General features: G+C 44.9%; 1 long non-coding RNA gene across 1 annotated transcript; it reads left to right on the top strand.

Annotated features, from left to right (window-relative positions):
* The first annotated feature begins 531 nt into the window (after window positions 1–531).
* LOC142929387 (uncharacterized) lies at window positions 532–16,777 on the top strand. The gene is made up of 3 exons (XR_012945692.1): window positions 532–1,527; window positions 2,794–2,913; window positions 5,628–16,777. It is a non-coding gene; the product is annotated as an uncharacterized LOC142929387 (long non-coding RNA).
* Window positions 16,778–20,847: the final 4,070 nt, after the last annotated feature.

Here is a 20,847-nt window from a genome sequence, read left to right as displayed (position 1 = left end):
TTGATTATTTATTGCGGCCAAATTCTCGAAACGCATGTTTATAAATGTGGAGGGAAAAACCGGAGGACACGGAGAAAAATCCACACAATCACGGGGAGCACATGCAAACTCCAAATATACAGCAGCAGGCGTCAGGGTCTGGATCGAACCCACGAACTCCTGCACACCAGGCGAGGTAGTTCACATCTCACCACGGAGTTTTGCACCATTACAACTGGGTGAATACAGTGCCGGATTATCCTCGTATCAAAAGTAGCTACACATGTAGCTACGGGCCCCGCACGTTCAAGGGCCCCGCGCTAAATTATTTCAAGCTATCAATTCCGGTTCAGTGATTCTGCACTTGTTCGATTACTATAGTACTATACTGCCTTCAACTTTTATAAACGACTGGGTGTTTAAGGTTATCTGGCTGTATAGCAAATGAAAAAATACAATTACTTTACTATGCAAGTAAAAAATGCGTGTTTTAATATTTATGTGTTTTTTTATTTTATTTAGGGTCCTTTTATAACATTGGCTACAGGCCCTGCACTAGCTTAATACGGCACTGGGTGAATGAAATGTAATGTTTTCACGTGACAATTTGTTAAAGGTGGGAGTGATGCATCGATGATTAACATTTCTACATGGTCTGCTGCACAGTGTGCACTTATAGAACTTCACCCAGCATGTGTGTGTGAGCATTCATCTGGATTTCCTGCCTTCATCAACTTGCATTTCCACCAAGGACCAACCGCATATCCAGCTCATTGAGCACGCACACTCGCACCCAGATGTGTACTAAAAAATTAGAATTGTGTGGGTGGACCACGTTAATTGTAAAAGGATTATTTGTATCCTACATTTATAATTTATCTGTTAAGTGTGTGCTCGTTTCATTTTAATTGCGTCTCGAATGTAGTAAATTTCTAGGCAATTGTATCCAGGTAATTGTATCTGTGAATGACTTTTTTTTTTTAAACACATTATCGCAGAACGTGTGGAAGTGTACAGGGCAGACCGGCAGATGCATACATGCGTGCAGGCTTAAGCTCAGTAAGTGAAATCCTATAGTGCGCTCACTTAAAAATAGCCAATCGTTGAACGAGTGGGTGTGACTGATTGCCTGCAATTTCAGCACGATTGGATCGCGAGACAACGACGTTGCGTCGAGTGTGTGGGTGAGCACCCCCCCGCTGCGACCGTGTCAAGCCCCACCACACACGCGCACGTGTGTGCGCATTCGCAGTCTTGCTCCCCCATTACCGCTCATCACGAGGGACATCTTAAGTTTAAGGTGCAACATTTGTAAGGCCGCGGCCGCATTTGCAGCACTACAAAAAAGGGAAGCCAAGTTGCGGTGATTTCAACAAGAACTGCTGGATGCTGCCGTGGTGCTCGTTTGTTGTCCTTCCCCCGCACCTCACATTACCAGGGTTGGCTACGGGCAGTGGGAAAGAAGATCAACACACGTGCTCACAGTCGGCGCATCAGACTCAAAATGTGGAGGTCGCCCATCGACAACGCGGCTGTGGAAACGACAGCGTGAGTTTCTCGAATTCCACCGCTTCTGTCCACCCAGCAGTATAAATGGGTACGCCACGGTTAATCGATTGGGGTTGCGTGTGGTGGGGTAAAGTGTGGGTAGTCCCACCTCTTCCAATGCATCTGGAAAGGACAGAAGAGGAGGCCGAAAGCTCTCTCTGGACATTTTAACCATTGCACACCAGGGAAAGGGGAGTAGGGTTAAGGACAGAATTTATGGGAAAAGCAATAGGAAAAGGGGACGGGAAGGGAACAGAAAAATGGGACCAAAGGGTCAGGAAAGATGAGGACGGGGAGGAAGAGTTTACGCGATGGCCCGGTGCTGCTGCACGGAGTGGCGTGAGTTTTCACAGTGGGCAGGGAGAGAGGAGGGATTCAGAGTGGGGGTGGCCACGCAGAAGTCACGTGATTTACAGGAGGCTTGAGCTGATGTAAATATGTACATATATGTGTTTACAGTCAGCAAAATATTACTAACATTTCTGTGTCACATAAGGTATAACGAGGCTTCCCGTTTCATTATACATAGCATATGCCAGTGTGGTTACGAGATGAAGATGTGGTCAGGTCTTTGGATAATTATTGATTGAATCTTTAAATAACACTGTGTAAAAAATAAAATTGTCCCTCGGTAGTAAGTGTTATTTCCTAATTGCTTATGCCTCAAAAGTACAGAAAATGGCTATTATTTGAGACCAGGACAGTGATATTTTGAAATGTACCTCTTTTCCAGAACATCCTAGATAGATTCAGTGCTGAGTAAACTTGGAGTAACTTCTAGAACATTCTAGAACTTTCCAGTAATATAAATAGTATAAATACAGGGGTCTTTAAGCCCACCAGTTCAGTTTAGTTCCAGCTGCCTAAGTGGGTACATATCTGCATTTTTCTGAGATGGCATCAAGAGGCTGCAAGCATCCGGCAGACGCGTGTTGCTTTGTCTGCGGCCAATTTATTAAGACAAGAGCGAAAAAGTTTTCTGTGGAAGCACCTGCTAAGATTGTGTGAGGCCTAACAAGGCATATTTCGGCATGCCTGTCTGCGATTAAAACAAACCCTGGGCACCTCATTTCACCTGCGAGAAATGCAAAAAAAACTCTGGAAGGTAAGTTTGGACAATCGTTGCTCGGAATTTTATGTTATAAAATTAGTTACAATTTTAAGATTCTAATTTTTTTTAATTTTAAAATGTTATTGAAAAAATATATAATATCTGAAAAAATGTTGCAAACATTAGTCATGGGTGAAATAAATGTATTTTTGTAGGATGGTACAGAGGGGAAAAGAGAGCCATGAAGTTCACTAACCCAAGAATTTGGCGGGTACCCACTGACCACTCAAGCAACTGCTACATCTGCATGGTGGACCCTTCCAAACGTCGGACTGGTAAGAATGCACCTGCGATCACGTATCAGGACCTTCCTTCATCCATCACCCTGGTGCCACACTGCCATGAGCTCCCCGTACCCACTCATCCGGAGAGAGAGCAGCCGTCTTTAGAAGAGAGCAGCAAGTCAGAGAGCGAGGAAGACGTTGTAGATCCAGATGACAATTTCAGAGGTGGAGCTGAGGACAGAAACCCATACTACCCCAACCAAAAAGACCTCAACGACTTGATGAAAGATCTTGGTCTCACCAAGTCAAATGCCGAGCTTTTGACATCTAGGCTCAAGCAGTGGAACTTGTTGGATGAAAGTGTGCAAGTCGCAGATCAGAGGAAGCGTCACCAACCTTTTTGCAGCTTCTTCACCCGTCAAGATAGGCTCTGCTTCTACCACAATGTGACAAGTCTGTTCGAGGCAATCGGAATCGCCTGCAACTAGAATGAGTGGCGCCTCTTCATTGAGAGCTCATCCAGGAGCCTCAAAGCCGTGCTGCTCCATAATGGTAACCAGTACCCGTCTCTTCCCCTCGCTCACTCAGTGCAACCTCAAATAGGATTACAACAACATCAAGACCTTGCTGAATGCCTTGAAGTATGATGAGTATGGCTGTAAGGTCATCGGAGACTTCAATATGGTGGCATTCCTAATGGCTCTCCAAGGCGGTTTTACCAATTTTCCCTGCTATCTTTGCCTTTGGGACAGCAGGGACACCAAGGCGCACTACCACAGGCGGGACTGGCCACTGCAGACCGAGTTCTCTGTGGGGAGGAACAACGTCAAGTGGGAGCCACTTGTGGACCCCCAGAAGGTGCTGATGCCACCATTGCACATCAAATTGGGCCTTATGAAACAATTTGTCAGAGCTGTAGATAAGGAGTAGGCAGCCTTCAAGTACCTTCAAGACTTCTTCCCTAAGCTGTCTGAGGCAAAAGTCAAAGCCGGTGTCTTCATCGGACCACAGATAAAGAAGATCATGGAGTGCAGTGAATTCCCCAAGAAGCTCACTAGTAAGGAGAAAGCAGCTTGGAACAGCTTTGTCGCAGTGGTTCGAGCCTTCCTGGGCAATCACAAGGCCGAAAACTACGTGGAGATGGTTGAGATTGGTGAAGAACTACGGCACAATGGGCTGTAGGATATCCCTCAAAGTCCATATCCTTGATGCTCATCTTGATAAATTCAAGGAGAACATGGGAGCGTACTCGGAGGAGCAAGGCGAGCGCTTCCACCAGGATATACTTGGCTTTGAACGCTGCTGTCAAGGACAGTATAATGAGAATATGATAGGAGACTACATTTGGGGGCTGATTCGTGAATGTGATTTACAGTATAATCGTAAATCTCGAAAAACGACTCACTTCTAAATCTTTTGTAGTAATGTTTTATTACTTTAGTATAAATACATGTTAATTTTGATTCATATGTTGTTTTTTCTGACTTTGTGAACGAAAAGACACAAATTCGCCCGTTTTCCAATTGAAAATATGTCAATTTCAAAATATCACTGTCCTGGTCAGAAAAGCAACGTTTGTGGGGAATAATAGCCATTTTCTATACTTTTTAGGCATAAACAATAAAAAATAACACTTATTACCCAGGGACAAAAATTGTGTTACATAGTGATAATCAATTTAGAGCTGCCTAATCAACTGAGGGGCTATTGACGTAAATGTCCATGCACGACTTCAGCTAGCAATACGAGCACACGACGGCATACTCTTGTGAATAATGTAAAGGTTATACAAGTCTATGAGAGAACACACGTTCGTAACAGCAATTACTGAGAGGCTGCCGGAATCAAACCGTCAACGCGAACTGGCTCAAAGGCACACGTGTTCAAAACTTGTCCGTAATCCAGCGCGTTGGAGGAACAGTACGTGGATCACGTAGATCTTTAAATTTGCCGCGAGACCTGCTGGGTTGTTGGTTTGAGCAGGAGATGACAGTCGAGCAACACATTTGACAATAACACCTACCAAAGGATGAAAAATTAATTCCAATATGTCCGTGATGATTTTGACACCGTCCTTTTTCGTAGCAGATAGATGGGGATGCCACGGATATCGAGTGAAACATTGTTAAAAGCTGCACCATACACGCAATGACGGCACCCCGGTAGAAATTTACTTTTAAGAATGTATTTTACCAAGTGAGGCCCGAATGTTTTCTCTACGAGAAGTGTTACATTCGAATATGACACTACGCATTCGTACCTGCACTTGTACAGCAACGCCGACGCAGTGCATGCCAGCTTCGACAGACACCAAATGGTGTCCGACTACGATCCGTGGCTCGCGGCGACCTGCTGCTGCTGTACCCGCCGCGTGTAAACCTCGAGTGTGATACGGCCAGCTCACGTTCGGGATCCATCCCTGAGTCTGAACCAGTTCTGCAACACACTCTGAATCGGTGTTGTTGTTTCAGAGCGCCCACTTCAATGTGTGATCAATGCGAAGTCGTGATAGAATGGACTCATTAGAGCGCGCAATAACAACTGTTCTTACTTACTTAGTTTTTGTATTTGTGTTCCTCTACATATGCGTTGTTTTCTTTTAAAATAGCTCAATGCAGGACTCTCGTGGAAGGGAGTCTCGAGACTCTGCGAAATTTTTTTTTCTTTTTTAACGGGTGAATTAAAAATCGATAAATTATTAATATTTATTTAGACGCGTTCGCTTGCTGGCAGACAGGCTTTGACCTTTTTTTTGCTTTTCCCAGCCTCGTGGTCTCGTGCACTCCCCACCGATTGCGACGGAACTTTGCACGCACCTCAAGATAACCGAGTGGTGTTGGTGGGTGCGGGGGAACTCGATGAGCGGCTAAATGTTTCCGTCGCGTTCCCGCTGTGAATGTTGTCGCCGGCTCTCTTCTACAGGGGTTTAATGGACTTTGTCAGGAAAGTGATCGCGCCCGCAGAGGGAGGAGGGTGAATCGGTTGACTGAACGTATTAAAAAAAAAACGATTTAACTATTTTTTTTATTTTCCAAGGTAAGAACCACCACTGAGCTATATCGCTCTTTTTTTTTCAGAAGAAACCTGGTAAACAAATGATAGCTCAACGAAGTGGCTTATCACGTGGAAAATTTATAGCAGCCAAATACGCTCATCGCATGTTGATTCTCAACGTGGAGGGAAAAATCGGAGGACGCGGAGAAAAATCCACGCAGCCACGGTGAGAGAGACACGCAAACACCAAATATACAGGCACCAGGGTCGGGATCGAACCCATCGCCTGCTGTATACCAGGCGAGGTAGTTAACATCTCGCCACCGTGGCGCCCAATACAGTATAATTTCCTCGTAGGAAATACTCAGGGAGGGTGATACGTTCCAGGACACAATGGTGCACGGTGATACCCGTGCAGGTTTCCAAATGCACGGAAACTACGTTATGGTCGGGAGGGATGAGTTTGTTGTCTTTTGTCGGAAAACAAAGGCGTAAAAGTCGCCGTCAAAGTGCAAATCCAGTAGACGTTTTTTTTTAAAGAATGAAAATGGTTTGGAATTAAACACAAACAATGTCAAGTGACTGCATTGCCAGGCACTAAACATGAGAATATTTCAAGTTTAGTGTAAACGAATATTTGTTTGCGAGTATGCTCTGAGTAAAACATTTTGTTGTATAAATGTTGGAATTTTCCCGTGACATGTTCTCCTTAATTTTGGTGAGGATGTTTACGTATAACCTGTAAACTATAAGTAAAAGGCTGGACAATTTTATATTGTTGAGCATTAACTGTGTTAAGTCGTGGCGTTTATCACATGCGACGCCGCCTGCTCAAGCCAAAGCTGACGTGCACTTGATGTGGTATTTAATCGTAGAGGGAGGGCGTCTTCGTCAATGACAACGAATGTTGGGAAGCGCCAGGACAGGTCGGACGATCGTACGCACGAACGGCCATGCACTAGATCCAGAACGTGTGAGTCCAGAGCAATTGCTAAAAGGCGGACTGGGATTACATTGATTAAATAAAGGGGCGAGCGAGAGTGGGTTCCAGTACCTTTTGTAAATGTAATGACAAGCAACTTACCAGTATCCCTAAAGAAGAAAGTATTTCCTTCTGTAACATATGGGATCGGAAATATGGAGAGTTGTGAAGACTGTGGAACAAAAGCGCAATAGAAGGGAAATAAGTATATGAAAAATAGAATGAAAGACAGAAAGTCGAACACGTGAATCAGAAAATAAATAAAATTTAGATTAATGTATTTATGTATGTTGAACTTCCTTCGCACTATATGTCGCCACCCGTGATAATCAGAGGTGATAGTTCATAAAAAAAAAAATGGACCTGGGAAAGACACTTTGCTGGGTCAAATTTTGGCCAAATGGTGAGATTAGTGATGGAATGGCAGCCAATGGAGGGGACACGAGAGTACGACCACCACGGATATGGAGCACTGACGGTTCACGCGAAGGAGCAAGATATCATTTTGGCCTCGCAAGACTCTAAGGAATGGCGATGATGTCACCACTCAAATACATCTGGAGTCACTTCAATCGGCCTCCCCTGTGCGTCACTTCATGCTGCTCAGATGTATCCTCTAAGGAGCTGTTCACTCTGGGTCCAACACACAATGCTTATACATTTTACTCTGCGCAGCTGAGCGGGGCCAAAAAAAGTGACGAAAAAAATGGTAATGTGAGAGGTGACATGCTGGTTGCCATTGTCAGCGACACGGCCTTGATCGTTCACCTGCTCAGCCTCTCGGCCTTGTCACGGCTGGCTGCCTGGACCCATGCCAGCCATGGTCAGGCCACTGCTGGATGAAAAAATCCCCAAGCCATCACTAGCGGTCATCCTCGCAGTGGCTTTTGGCTAAGCCATGAAACAAAAACGGTCACCGCATCGCGCACTTTCAGATGCGCTTCTGCAGCCGTCTGCAATGCTCTTCCTACCGATGTTATGACGCCAATGGAGCTATACACTTTCAAATCTAAATTGAGAACTTATTTCTTTAGAACTGTCTGTTGGTTTAACTTGTTGTCCATCCCCCACACCTCCGATTAGCGAGGTTGGCTACATACAGTGCAAAAGAAGTTCAACATAATACATAAATTACCACCTCTCACGATTCTGTTTGCTTAACTTGTCCATCCTAGATTTAAAGCTTTCGTGACTGCAAGGATCCATACTCTTTGGTTGGCTACATACAGTGCAAAAGAAGTTCAACATAATACATAAATTACCACCTCTCACGATTCTGTTTGTTTAACTTGTTGTCCATCCTAGATTTAAAGCTTTCGTGACTGCAAGGATCCATACTCTTTGGTTGGCTACATACAGTGCAAAAGAAGTTCAACATAATACATAAATTACCACCTCTCACGATTCTGCGATACAACGGTGCACCCATCCTGCACACAAGGCGATTTCATCGCTCCATCTCCAGTTCGTCGCGTCCTCTCGCGTGCATTCCGTTGCTTGGCCACCATTCTGTCGAAATCCTCGACCATCGTCCACTCGGTGGTCTGAATGGTGGGCGGCTACAAACGTGGCAAAAACCAAAACATCTTGCAGGACCCGACCATGGAAGTACCGGGATTCTCTCTTTCTCTCTCAACGGCTGTGGACCACGCTGAACCACTCTCGGACGCAGCACGGGAGATGCTCATCGTGCACGTCGTTCCACAAATGCAAACATCAAGGAATCGCCAAACTGCGACAGTGTTTAAGCCCAAACAATCAAACACATGACCGATGACTGTGCCATGCACGCACACCCTGGCGGTATTGCTGCAACCCACAGAGTACCTACTGCCACCTCGGATTCGCTGAAGGACCTGAACATTTAACTATGACATCCATACAGACTGTTGCTTCTCTTCCCCCCCCCCCCCGCCGCCCCCATGCCACATGAAAGAAGATCGTCCGTCATCCCTTCTTGCGACGTCTTCTGCACAAGCGCCAATTATTTTTCAGTGATAATTCTGTCTCTATCCTGCAAATGGCTTCTAGTCCACGTTGTTTCTCTTTCTGCCTATCACTGTAATTCCGAGCATGCATCTCCCCATGCCTATTTGCACGCTTCTCAGTGTTTTGTTCTTTGTCAATGACTATATTTCCGATTCATGCCATCGCACGGTATGCTGTGAATACGTGTGTTTTTTTTCCTTTAACTCAATCACTGCACATTAAAACGCGTGACATCAAGAGCAAAGGACCACTGCTTTGAAATGAACATAAACAGTGCTTTCGAGCGCTAATATAACCAAAAAATGATAAGACGGCCCTCACCCAGTTGTGGAAATTCCATATTTTTGCGGCAAGGCCAGGTCTCGCCATTGTGCATATCAAATAAGTCACAATGCACAATCTTTAGTTTTCCTTTGGACCGAGGCTAGAGGGGGCACTAGAAAACCTCACGGTTGTCTCCAGGCTAGCGTTCAAAACATGACAGTCGAGAATGGAGATTCGATTTATATATATTTGAAGTGACTTGAAAGAAAATCATCACTTTGTGCAATCCTTCAAGAGCAACGTTCCGGAGCTCGGGCTTTTACGGTCCGTCGGCCCTCAGATTTGGAACGCTCTCTGCCTGAAATGCAGCGCCTGATCGCCGACATTCTCCCAATTTAGAAATATAAAATAAACTCCTTATTTCATACAGGATACATTAGGTGAAGTGTAGATGTTGCTGGGTTTTTGTTTGAATACATTTGAAAACCTTGGTTGGGTCTGCTGCGCCTAAAGAACACGTAAATAAATAAAATATTTACATTAACCCCCCCCCCCCCCCAATACAGGGGAACTTCTTCACAATTCTGGCAAATTGCCTGATGATGCTGGTTGTAAACACGCCGTACTCGCATTGTAATTGTTTTGGGATCGCTCTCCAACACACCGGCGTGCTGAAGTAGTGACTGATTAGCACGTTTTGTTTACGTGACAACCCTTACTAACCGGCTGTGTCGGGTGTTGGCGGGTTTAACAACACAATTATATTTACGCAATCTAACGCAACAAAAACCCTTCGTCATGAGAAACAAAGTCACAACGGCGAGCGCACGCATCGCTCCAGTCCCCACAGCGCTGGGTGGGATGATAATGACCTATGAACGGCGTGGTCAGAAAATTGGACAGAAAATAGCAGGGTACACTGGGACGCAGACAGAATGATGGACGACGGGGGTCTGTGGCACGTTTGTTTTGCCTCGTTGCGGTGACCTTGACGGGGGGGGGGGGATTCGTGATTGAGAATCAAGCATGAAAATAGACTTGGCTCTCGTGTTGGCTTTGGGGAGGGCATCGCAACTACGGTGGGTAGCGATGACTCATAATTAAAGGGAGGTGTCCACTTCTGCAAAGGTGTAAAGATGTTCTGATAATTCACACAAGTGTGAGGTTTTTTTTACGCGATATTTTTTGTTGTTCAATATCATATTGCTCTTAATGGCCACTCATCTGGCTGGGTGGCACTTGTCTCCATGTGCTACGAGGAAGGGACATTGCCCGATACGTCACCGAGTATGAACTTTTCCTTTTAAGGCCACGGTGGGTTATTAAAGCGTGCTTTGAGATGTTCACTTCGCGACTACTTGACTCACAATGGGAAAGTTGCGATTTCAAACACCGGCTGGGGTGAGGGGATCGACTCAGTCCATAATCCCCTTGGGTGCCAATAAAACACGAATCACTTTGTGGAAAGTCGATAAAATAGGTCTGACCCCCCCCCCTACGCTGCCGACGCTGAATCACCGTTAATGGCTCAGGGCCATCGGTTGAGTGAAGTGCCACGTTCGCTTGCGTCATGTACTTTTCAGATGCCACGTAAATACAGTACACGTGACAACCTTGGCCTCCCAATTAAATTTTACACTCAATGCACCCGGATCTTGGAAGGCAAAGGAATATCGATCCCGATTCCCAATTTGATGAGAAGCCGTCTGGGAAAACGAGATAGTATATTCTTGGGCTGCGAGAAGGGCAACGGTGGCGAGATGTTAACTACCTCGCCTGGTATACAGGAGGTCGCGACCCTGACGCCCGCTGTATATTTGGAGTTTGGATGTGGTCGCGTGTATATTTTTTATCCGGGTCCTCCGGTTTTTCCCTCCGCATTTTTAAACATGCGTTTAGAGTATCTGACTGCGATACATTTCTACATGATAAGCTACTTCGTTGAGGTGATCATTTGTGGTGGCCAGGTCGCTTCTGAAAAAGAGCTACATAGCTCATTGGGCCTTGCCTTATTAGATGAAAATAATAGATAGTTTACAAAAAAAATGTTCATTGCCTCCTGCACCACTTTGGGGCAATGAGGGTCACAGGTGATCCCTATCGCCCCAATCTTCCACAGCACCTTGGGGATTAAGGACCAAGAGGGAAGATCGTATAGGAGCCTGGGACTCGAGTTCTGAATAAAAAAAAATTGGTCGCCTCTGCTACTCTGCACTTGCTACTATTAACATTGCAGTTTTAATGCAGATGCTAATGAGTCCAGAGTGACGATTTCCAGAGTGGCGATGCATCTGTAGCTTTCCTTTGTGTGCACTGCAGCCAGTGACGTTCCATAGAGTATTTTGTCATTAACTATGCACTCAACAATAATAATAATAATACAATTTTCCGTGTGCCTTTCAATGTATGGCATGGATCGATTGCATATTAGTTTATACGCAGTTGTATGTGTAATTAGCTATTTTAACCAAATCCCTCTGCGGATACCCTCATTGAGTTTAAATGTAGTCTAGGAGCACTGATATACAGAAGTGTTGACGCTATACGGAAAGCAATCATTAGCACCTGGTCAATAACGTGTAAATTTTTACCAAACATTCGACCTTGCATCACAGGCACCTTGTTGGAATTAAATTCAAGGGTGAGAGTATATAATTATTGTTCTTCGATCTGATCTCACAGGTTGAATTACAACACCTGTATTCATACGAGAACATTGACGACACTGGCCTAACTTTATGCCCAAAAAGAATGGCCACAGAAGCTGGAAGCAAAACGTCTCTTGCTTTATGCCATCCTTACGCCATTTAACCCGACCGTGATGCAGCATTAAAGACGCTTGACCGCATTAAAAAAAAGTGGACGAACCAAATGTCATCAAAGTTTGACGCGTGCAGCATCAAACTGAACGGCAGCAGCAAAACACAACTGTGGCCGCGCGAGTTTGTTGTTGTTGATGTTGACGTTGCGCGGGGGATAGCAACGTTCGCAGTTTACCTGCATCACCTAGTTTCGGGCCTCGGGAGTTGGGTAGAACGCAGTGGGATGCTGCCACCGCTGCTGCTGCGTTGCGATCGCCATCGGTGTACGGCGCTGGCGGTCTGTTTATTGTCAATGAACACGGCGCCTCCACCAGCTCTGGTGGGGGGTGTGATGGTGGGGGGTGGGGGGAGTCATCTGTGACGTACGATATTGTGACGTCGCCGTCACGCAAATGCGATAAAGTAGCAATGATGATGATGATGATCTAGCTATGTATTCGTCCGGGAAAGCCACGCTGAATCTCACGAATCTTTTTTTTTGTTGTTCGCAGGAGGGTACCGCATTGGGATGTTAGGCAAATTCAATCGCGGAGCGGCTTCATGCATGTGCTTTAAACCAAACAATTGTTTAACATTTTTTTAAATTGACCAGGTAAGGCCCAGTGAGCTATATTTTCTATATTTCAGAAGCGACCTGGCCACAAATGATAGCTCAACAAAATGGCTTATCACGTGGAAATGTATCGCAGGCAAACGCACCAAGCGTGTGATGTTGATTCTAAATATGGGGGTGGGGGGGATCTGGAGAAACATTTATATGACCACAAATAAACAGGCGTCGGGATCGAATATACAGGTCGGGATCGAACCGATGACCTGTATACCAGGCGAGGTAGTTAACGTCTCTGCTCAGATTATCTTTTCAGCAGTGGCCCATTGTTACTGACAGCCTTGATTCATTGAAAAAAAAAATCTACATTCCCATTGCAGGGGCTAGTGTCTTGATAAGAACAACACTGATGAGGTATCGTATCGTGAAACACAATGCATTGATTTTGGAGACACAATGGACTGAGTCTACTCCCAACCAGGGTTTCAATTTGAAGCATTCCAATTGTGAGTCAAGCTCTCTGCCAACAGCAGCACCAGGCCAGAGTTGTGTGCTCATGCCGATATCAATAACGATCCACCGAGCCAGCACAAATGAGATTCTGGCTGAGGTCCTGGAAGCTCGTGGCAAGATTCGAGTGTTGTGAGTTTGACTCGGGCCCAGGCAGCAGCACTGACTGAACCACTTAAAAGCCACTCATCAAAGTGAAAGTGTCTCAATCCCACCAAAATGAGAAATGAGACAATGTAAATTGTAACAATGATCATATCCATCAAATAACCTCGTGGTGGAGACAGTTGAAACAATCGGGATCATTTCTTAAATACCCCCACCTCCTCCCACCTTCACACCTCTGTCCATCCAGCAGTATAAATGGGCACTCCAGTGGCTTCCTAAAATCGGAAGGAAGAGCGTTCCAGACGGCCGCAGAAGCGCATCTTAACGTGTACAATGCAGTCATCGCCTTTGTCCGATGGTTAGCCAAAAGCCGCTGCTGCTGCAAGGATGACCGGAGTTTGCGTGATGATGGTTTATGCTCCTTGACGAGATCAGCGAGGTATTGTGGTTCATTTGTGGCAAACACTTTGTATGTAATGAGTGCGACCTCATAAAATGTATTGATGTTGAAAAGCTGTTGGCCTAGTACTCTCACATTTTACCCAACCACACGTGGCCTGCCGATTTGCTAACTGTGGTCGGGTAACGTGTGGATACTCCCACTCTTCCAAGACATCTGGGCCAATTTGGAAGAGTAGGCCAAATACCATCTCGTGGTGGCTCTTCTGCAAGTAATCGCAGGGCTGCACATTTGATGAATGCCCTTGCAAGGCAACGGGTGGTTCCACTGCTATAGCACTCAGCAGAGCAATATGAAAAACAGAAAACAGCTGACTCAGTCTCATCCAGTCTGATGTTTACTACATTTTAAACAGGGCGATGGCATGCATATCCCTCATAGAAACTGATGAGGTCAGATTATTGGAGCTGTGCCCAATAGCAGGACAGTTTGCTGTGTGTTAATAAACTGCTCAGTGACACCATTAATTACTATTCTATCATTTCTATACCAGGGCATATAGAGTGAATGCAAATCTCATTTAGCTGGATTGCCCATGAATCTGACGCGACGGACATGGAATTTGAGTTGCTTGAACTTTGGATGTAGCCCCTGCTTCTTTAAAAATTAAGTATTTCTCCAGAGCATAGCTTTGAGGCACAACACCTGAAACCCTCATTTAAAATAATCAGTTTTATTTCAGCACTCTGCAAAGGTCTGTCAGGCGTTGTGGTATGAAAAGAAAAACATTCATTCTGGATTAAAGCGGGTCATATTACAGAAGCACAACAAATGTGTGATGAGGACTGAGACGCTACCTTGAATAAACACATGGACGATACATATTTGTTTTTTATATATTCATATCCAGGATTACAAATTAGGCACCCGATTTTAAATCAGTTGTTAGCCGGGACACATCAGAATCATTGGTCCAGGATGATGGTGGCGGTTGCGATGCAGCCTCAGGCCTGAGGTGGCAGCACTGGCAATGTGTCTTCGTGCAGCTCTCGGTAGTTTATGTTTTCTTGAGGTTAGGATAGGTGTTATTTTGCCACGGGTAAACCCAATTTGGCATTCAATGCTAATTTCTGTTGGGCACCTGATTAGAAACCTGGTTACAGCAACAACTAAACAAAAAAACACGAGCACAACAATGGTAGCGGTGCAGTGTGTGGCTGTAGGGACATACTACGTCGGTGTAATCCTGTGATCCGTGTTTTTCAGTAAAGTAATTGGTTTTAAGAGCCTTCGAAGGATTATTTTAGCCATCCCCTCAACCACTGCATTAAGAGTGCAACACACGTGTAGTCGCATTACCAACACATGTATTTGGAAAGTGTTCCCAATGTTCGCATTTATCAGAATTATGAAAAATAATAATCAGGTCTAGATACAACATTTTGGATCATTCGACGTGTTTCTTTTTCGGATCAATCCGAAAGTCTGACGTTACCGTGAATGACATCACAAAGTGTACCACTTTCACATTATGTCACGTGGTATTGATGGCCACATCATCGACGTCCCAGTGCTTGTTTGAGCTTGTTGACTCTTTGACTTGAATCCAAATTGAAGTGTCCATGGAGTATTGAAACAGTCACACAAAAGGTCATTAATTTGTGTGTGTGTGAGACAGCAGTGCTTCAGATTTGTTCAGCCGCAAGTCCACCATTGAGGAGATAACGTTGTCTTCTCCCAGATTCATTCATTACCTGCTCCATGCGGCTACTTGTAGTAAATTGAGGTGACAGGTGAATGACGTTAACATATTACCTTCTCGACAGCCTCAGACAAAGAGCAGAGCACTTCTGCGCAGTTTAATTGATGCACTTACGAGGGATGCATAGATACACATACGTTTGGAATAGACGAAAAAACAATTACATCATTTGCAATTGCCTGGAAATACCCATTATTACTACCGGGTGGAGCGAGGTGCTGGGTAGATTTAAGAAACTTGCCCAATTGTTTCAACTGCCGCACCAGGAGATCGAACCGGCGACCTCTCAATCGCCAGTCCAGTATTGCTACCCATCATACCATGGCAACATCGCGAACTGTAATACTCGTACTTAGTTTCACTCTTTGTGTCCCGCCATCTACTAAAAAATGTGTCTCACGTGCCGCGATGACACAAGCTCCAACCAATAGCATTTGCGTGATTTTTTTTACCTCCAAAGTTATACAAGAAAAGTTCGTATCAAACGTGTCAACATTCTGTGTACCCTGTCAGCCTGTCGAAACGGAACGCAATACATTGTACCAGCAACAAAACAGCCAACCAGTTCTTCATTAGACTGGGCAATAAAGTGCAATGCAATTTATATCCCTTTCTTGAACAAAGGGGAAAACCCGTCAAGGACATCAATCTCTTCCGCAAAGGAGACTGGGGATTACCTGGACATGGAGGAACAAGTTGAGTTATTATACATTTTCAATTACTGTACCATACTAGCAAAAAAAAAACAAGATTGATGCATGATGACCAGTCCTTGATTGACTACCGTGCATCATTGATGCCAAAGGGCCTTTGAGCTTACAGCAGACAACATTCTCTGGGGAGCCTTAAAGCCCTGCGAAATTGAACTACAGTCTTCGTGGCAGTGGAAACGGCCCAGCAAGTAGGGGGTTTGTCATGTGTTGTTTCGGATGCCGAGATGGCGAATCGTCGACACGATCAACGGGAACGCACAACGCGAAAGTTGACACATTGCCTGCATGCATGTGTAGAGGTGTTACAGAAGGGTGACACGCGGTTGAAGGGCGGTGGCCACAAACACGTCCGCTACGGCCACCACTCTGGGGGGCTGTGGGGGATGCTGTGAACCCTCCCAGCCCCACTCCTCAGTGAGGGACAGTATAAAAGGTGGGACCCGGGGAGCTGAGAGGCAGTTCGACTCAAGCAAGATGAAGAGCCAGTGAAGAAAGAAGACCGACTAGCCAGACCCTGGAACTCCTTTGACCCGCTGTCCTTTTGAGGGCCGGGCAAAGCAAGCCAGGGTGCGACACCAGAGCCGCGAGGGCCCATGTCCTTCTGAGGGCCGGACTCGTGTGGCTGGTGATCGGGACCTGCGCCGAAGCTGGGCCAGGTCAGATAGCCTCCTGAGAGAGGACCAGGATAGAGGGAACCAGGGAGCTGGCATGGGCTAAAGCTCGGGGAACGTTCCCTCTATAGAGTACGGGTGAAGAGGCCGTTACCTCTTCAAGTATCAGATTCGTCACTGTAATTGAAGTGTCTGTAATAAATACGTGTTGCCTGGTAAAGAACAGTCTCCCGCGTCAATAAGGCCACTACACATGCAGCTGTCGAGTCATTGAGGACGTTGGTCAGATGGACGCCCTGACGGAGAATCGTTAATGCGCCTCCGATTAGCACGGTTGGCTACGTGCAGTGCGAAAGACGTGCAATGCACACACATTAACGTTCGAGTGACAGTGATAGGGGGCGAACGTTGTGGGGAGAGGTGGTGGAGCGGTTAGCGCACTGTGCTATGAAACTGGCGGCCCGAGATCGATTCCTGCTCATGGCCAACACCAGTGACGTTTATCTGAACTGGCCATGGGGCTCCCCTAGGTCGACTCAGCCTCAAATGAGTACCTGTTTTGGTGTGCAAACATCACCACTGGGGAAACAAAGGCGGCAGGGCATGCTATTGGCCACCCACCCCCTCGTGTGCTGTGCCAGCCTTCATAGGTGACTAGCTAACAGCACTTTTCCCCAAAGTCTGTTCAGGCTATGCGGGGGATCTTTGTCTTTGGGGCAAGCGTTGGGCGAGAGTGCCACGGTGTGGGAAGAGTTATGGAGACGGAGGTTTTGTATTGAGGTGAAATTGAAAAATAAAAAGTGTACGCAAACACGCACACACGCACAAGACATGGAGAGCGACTCAGCATCCTTTAGTACAATAACAAGGGGGAGGGGGTTCGTGTAGAATGTGTTAAACAAAGAAGGATAGGGTCATCATTTTTCACCCATAAAGGTAGATTATTTGTCGAACGCAGTTTTACCCAACACGGCATTTTCCAGGAACGTAACTCCCACGTTCGGCGAAGTCTGCCTGCATTTATTACTAAGATATCAGACCAGACCCACAAACGAGTTTTGAAATGTTTGTCTCATGGCATAGGTGGCTAAAGTAATAGTGTACGTGGTTATAAATAGCTAATGCGATTATATTTATGAATAAATAATGCCCCTTTAAGAATAGAAGAGAGTATTAAGCATTACGGTTTCACAATTATCAAGTGACCGTATGGTGTGCCCTTCAATGCCCAAAAATCTGCGGATCCAGAATTGGACTCCTCAGCGACCTCAAGAGCCACCACCAAAATTGACGGACGTCATCATCGAACCCCGAGGGGCTGCCGACCACGACGTGCATGCCAACACCCGGGGTCTACCGGCCCTCCGTCTCTAACACAATTAAACGTTGAGCCACCGACCCTGGACGTAAGCTCTACAGTTTAGAAATGCTACACGGGCACTGTTCTCCGACTGCCACCGTAAAGATGCGTATTAACTCTCGAGGTTATTGTAAAAAAAAAAAACAATGTTTAAATCTTTAACTAGATGCAGAGGGGGGGCTTTTATTTGGGCGATTCAATGTGATGCACCTGATGTAACTGTTTTTGTTAAAACATACACCGAGTGTCGATCCAAAAAAAGGTACAAATTTACAAGGTGACTTGTCTTTTGGATCATTTTCGAAGAACAAATGTGACCTGAGGTATTCACTCATTTACGAGCTTCACATTCCTTATTGCCATACAAATACTGGAGAAAGGGCCTTTTCTATTAATGCCCCCAGGGTCTGGAATGCTATCACCAATAAATTGCAACTTGGATCAGTACCTGTGAGATCTTCACTCAAAACTGCTCTGGAGGAGTTGTACACCCCTAGCTGCCACTGCTATTCAGAATGGCCTGAAATCAAATGTTTTGTTCCGGATGACCGCTGCAAAGTATGATCTTGAGTTTTTATTATAGTGTGCTGATCTTTAAAGGTCTATTGATTTTTTTACTGCTACTGATACTCCTGCTGTTATGGAGTGACTCATGCAGCCAGCAATGGCTGCAAAGTTTGGTCATACATGTTATGTATATTGTTTATTATTAATTTTGAATCACAGTTCCTATGATCACTGTTACATTCTTTTAATAGCTTTATTTTGTTGATTTTTAAAAGTTTTGGCTTAGCCATGTTTGTTTGTTGTAGTATAGAGTTAGCCTGATAAGCTTATTCTAAATTATTTTATGGTTATATTCTTAGTTTTTTCGGTAAAGTCACGTTGAAGAGAAACAACAAAATAATAGAATATATGACAATAAATATATTTTATTATTTTGTTGTTTCTCTTCAACGTGACTTTACCGAAAAAACTAAGAATATGAATTACTGCAGTCACGAAAGCTTTAAATCAAAATTTATTTTATGGTTGTTATTGTTTGACTTGTATCCCACTAGGATTTTTCACACAGCGTTGATATACGGTGTTTTTTCTGGAAGACTTTGCTGTTTTTTCCTGGATTTTTCTGTTGCGCGAAGTCACTTTAAGATGTTCCTTGGTCATGTTTTTGTTTGTTGCGGTTGCACCCGAGTCAAGAGCTGCATGGTTCACAGGGTTATACCTCATAAATGAAACTGAAAACTGATTTTATGGAGATGCAACTCTTGCCAAAAGCGTTTCATTTTCAAAAGGTAAAATTTGCACTGGCACAAATCTGGTAAGAGCTGCCGGTCTGGTGTGAATGGTTTTAAAAAAAATACGAAACTCAAAACACAGAAGTGACTCCAGAAAGGTTTTCGAGGGCTTCCTACAGCTTGGCAGTGCACGTTTGAGATTCTGGTGTATTGGGAGTTGTGGGTTATTCAGGATGTTGTTGTTTTGAACGGGTCACATCATGAGCACCTTACACACAAAGTGCTTGCCACAGATGAACCACAATACCTTGCTGACCTCATCAATGAGCATAAACCATCACGTGAACTCCAGTCATCCTCGCAGCAGCTTCTGGCTAACCATTGAACAAAGACGATCACCTCATCGCGCACTTTCAGATGCGCTTCTGCGGCCAAATGGAACGCTCTTCCAATATTAGGAAGCCACCGGAGCTATGCACTTTTAAATCTAGACTGAAAACTCATTTCTTTAGAACTATTATTTGTGTTTAGTTTGTTGTCCTTCCCTCGTACCTCCGATTGGCACAGATGGCTACGTACGGTGCAGAAAAAGTTCAATATGCATACATAACCAGCATGGCTGGTGATGCACCTCCGATTAGCAACATACACGCATACAACTGACGGGAGATGAGAGAGAAAACTGGCGTTGGAGGGCGGGATCGAGAGCAGAGGAAAACAGTGGAAGAGATGATGGCAGTGAGACTAAATCTATGAGTTGAGAGGTCACCACTCAAAATAAATTTCATGAGGTAAAGAACTTTTGTTTTTTTCAAACCATCTTCGAGGCACAAACCTATGGGGAAATTATAACTACCATAAGCGTAAATGGTTGTGACCTCAGTCACGGACAAATATGACTCTCCTTTACATGTTCGAATTATAACCTTTCCTCTTTAAAATGTAATTTATGCTGTCATATTAATGCCGCTTTTCCAAGGGCATAGCGGATAATGAAGCCTATTGCCTCACCCTAAAAAGGCTGGCTGGAAAATGAGGCAGGCAGTCGGGTATACAGGCTGTTGATCATGGCTAAGAGTCAGAATACACACAAGGGGGATACACTAATGTGACATCCATGGCATTTTAAGTGGGAGGCACACGTGTGTACAAATGGGACTGTGCACAGTTCATTATGATAAGGAGTGGGCCAACAGTGGAAAATGTATTATTTACTATGACGATGATGCTTTTTAGAAGTGGATTGTGGTGTTATCTTTACCTGTTGTTAACTTTACCTGTTGTTAACTTTACCTGTTGTTAACTTTACCTGTTAACTTTACCTATTAACTATACCTGTGTCCTCCCCTCAAGGGTTAGCAATGAGTCCGTCTTTGTGCAACGTCAACGGTAGTTTTTGTATGGTTAAACTGGCCTTCTTGCCATAGGAATGTTGAATTTACACGAATAACATCTTGGCTTAAAGCTTTCGTGACTGCACAAATTCATATTCCTTGGGTCTTTCAGTACAGTCACGTAGATAGGCTCAAAACATAATAAAATAAACGAAAAAACTACGACGTTTCGATCGCAACCCAAGTGATCATCATCAGGTGGAAAAAAGGGAGGAAAACACTAAAAGCAAAGCTGTTTTAAAGGTTTAAAATGGGCGTAGCCCAGGCGTCCTGGTATCAGAACGAAGT

This window comes from Petromyzon marinus, chromosome 30, assembly GCF_048934315.1.
Source record: "Petromyzon marinus isolate PM22_M1 ecotype Great Lakes invasive population chromosome 30, UKy_Petmar_22M1.pri1.0, whole genome shotgun sequence".
In the NCBI taxonomy this organism is placed as follows: domain Eukaryota; kingdom Metazoa; phylum Chordata; class Hyperoartia; order Petromyzontiformes; family Petromyzontidae; genus Petromyzon; species Petromyzon marinus.
Note: the sequence above shows the minus strand (reverse complement) of the source record. Positions and strands in the feature narration are given on the sequence as shown.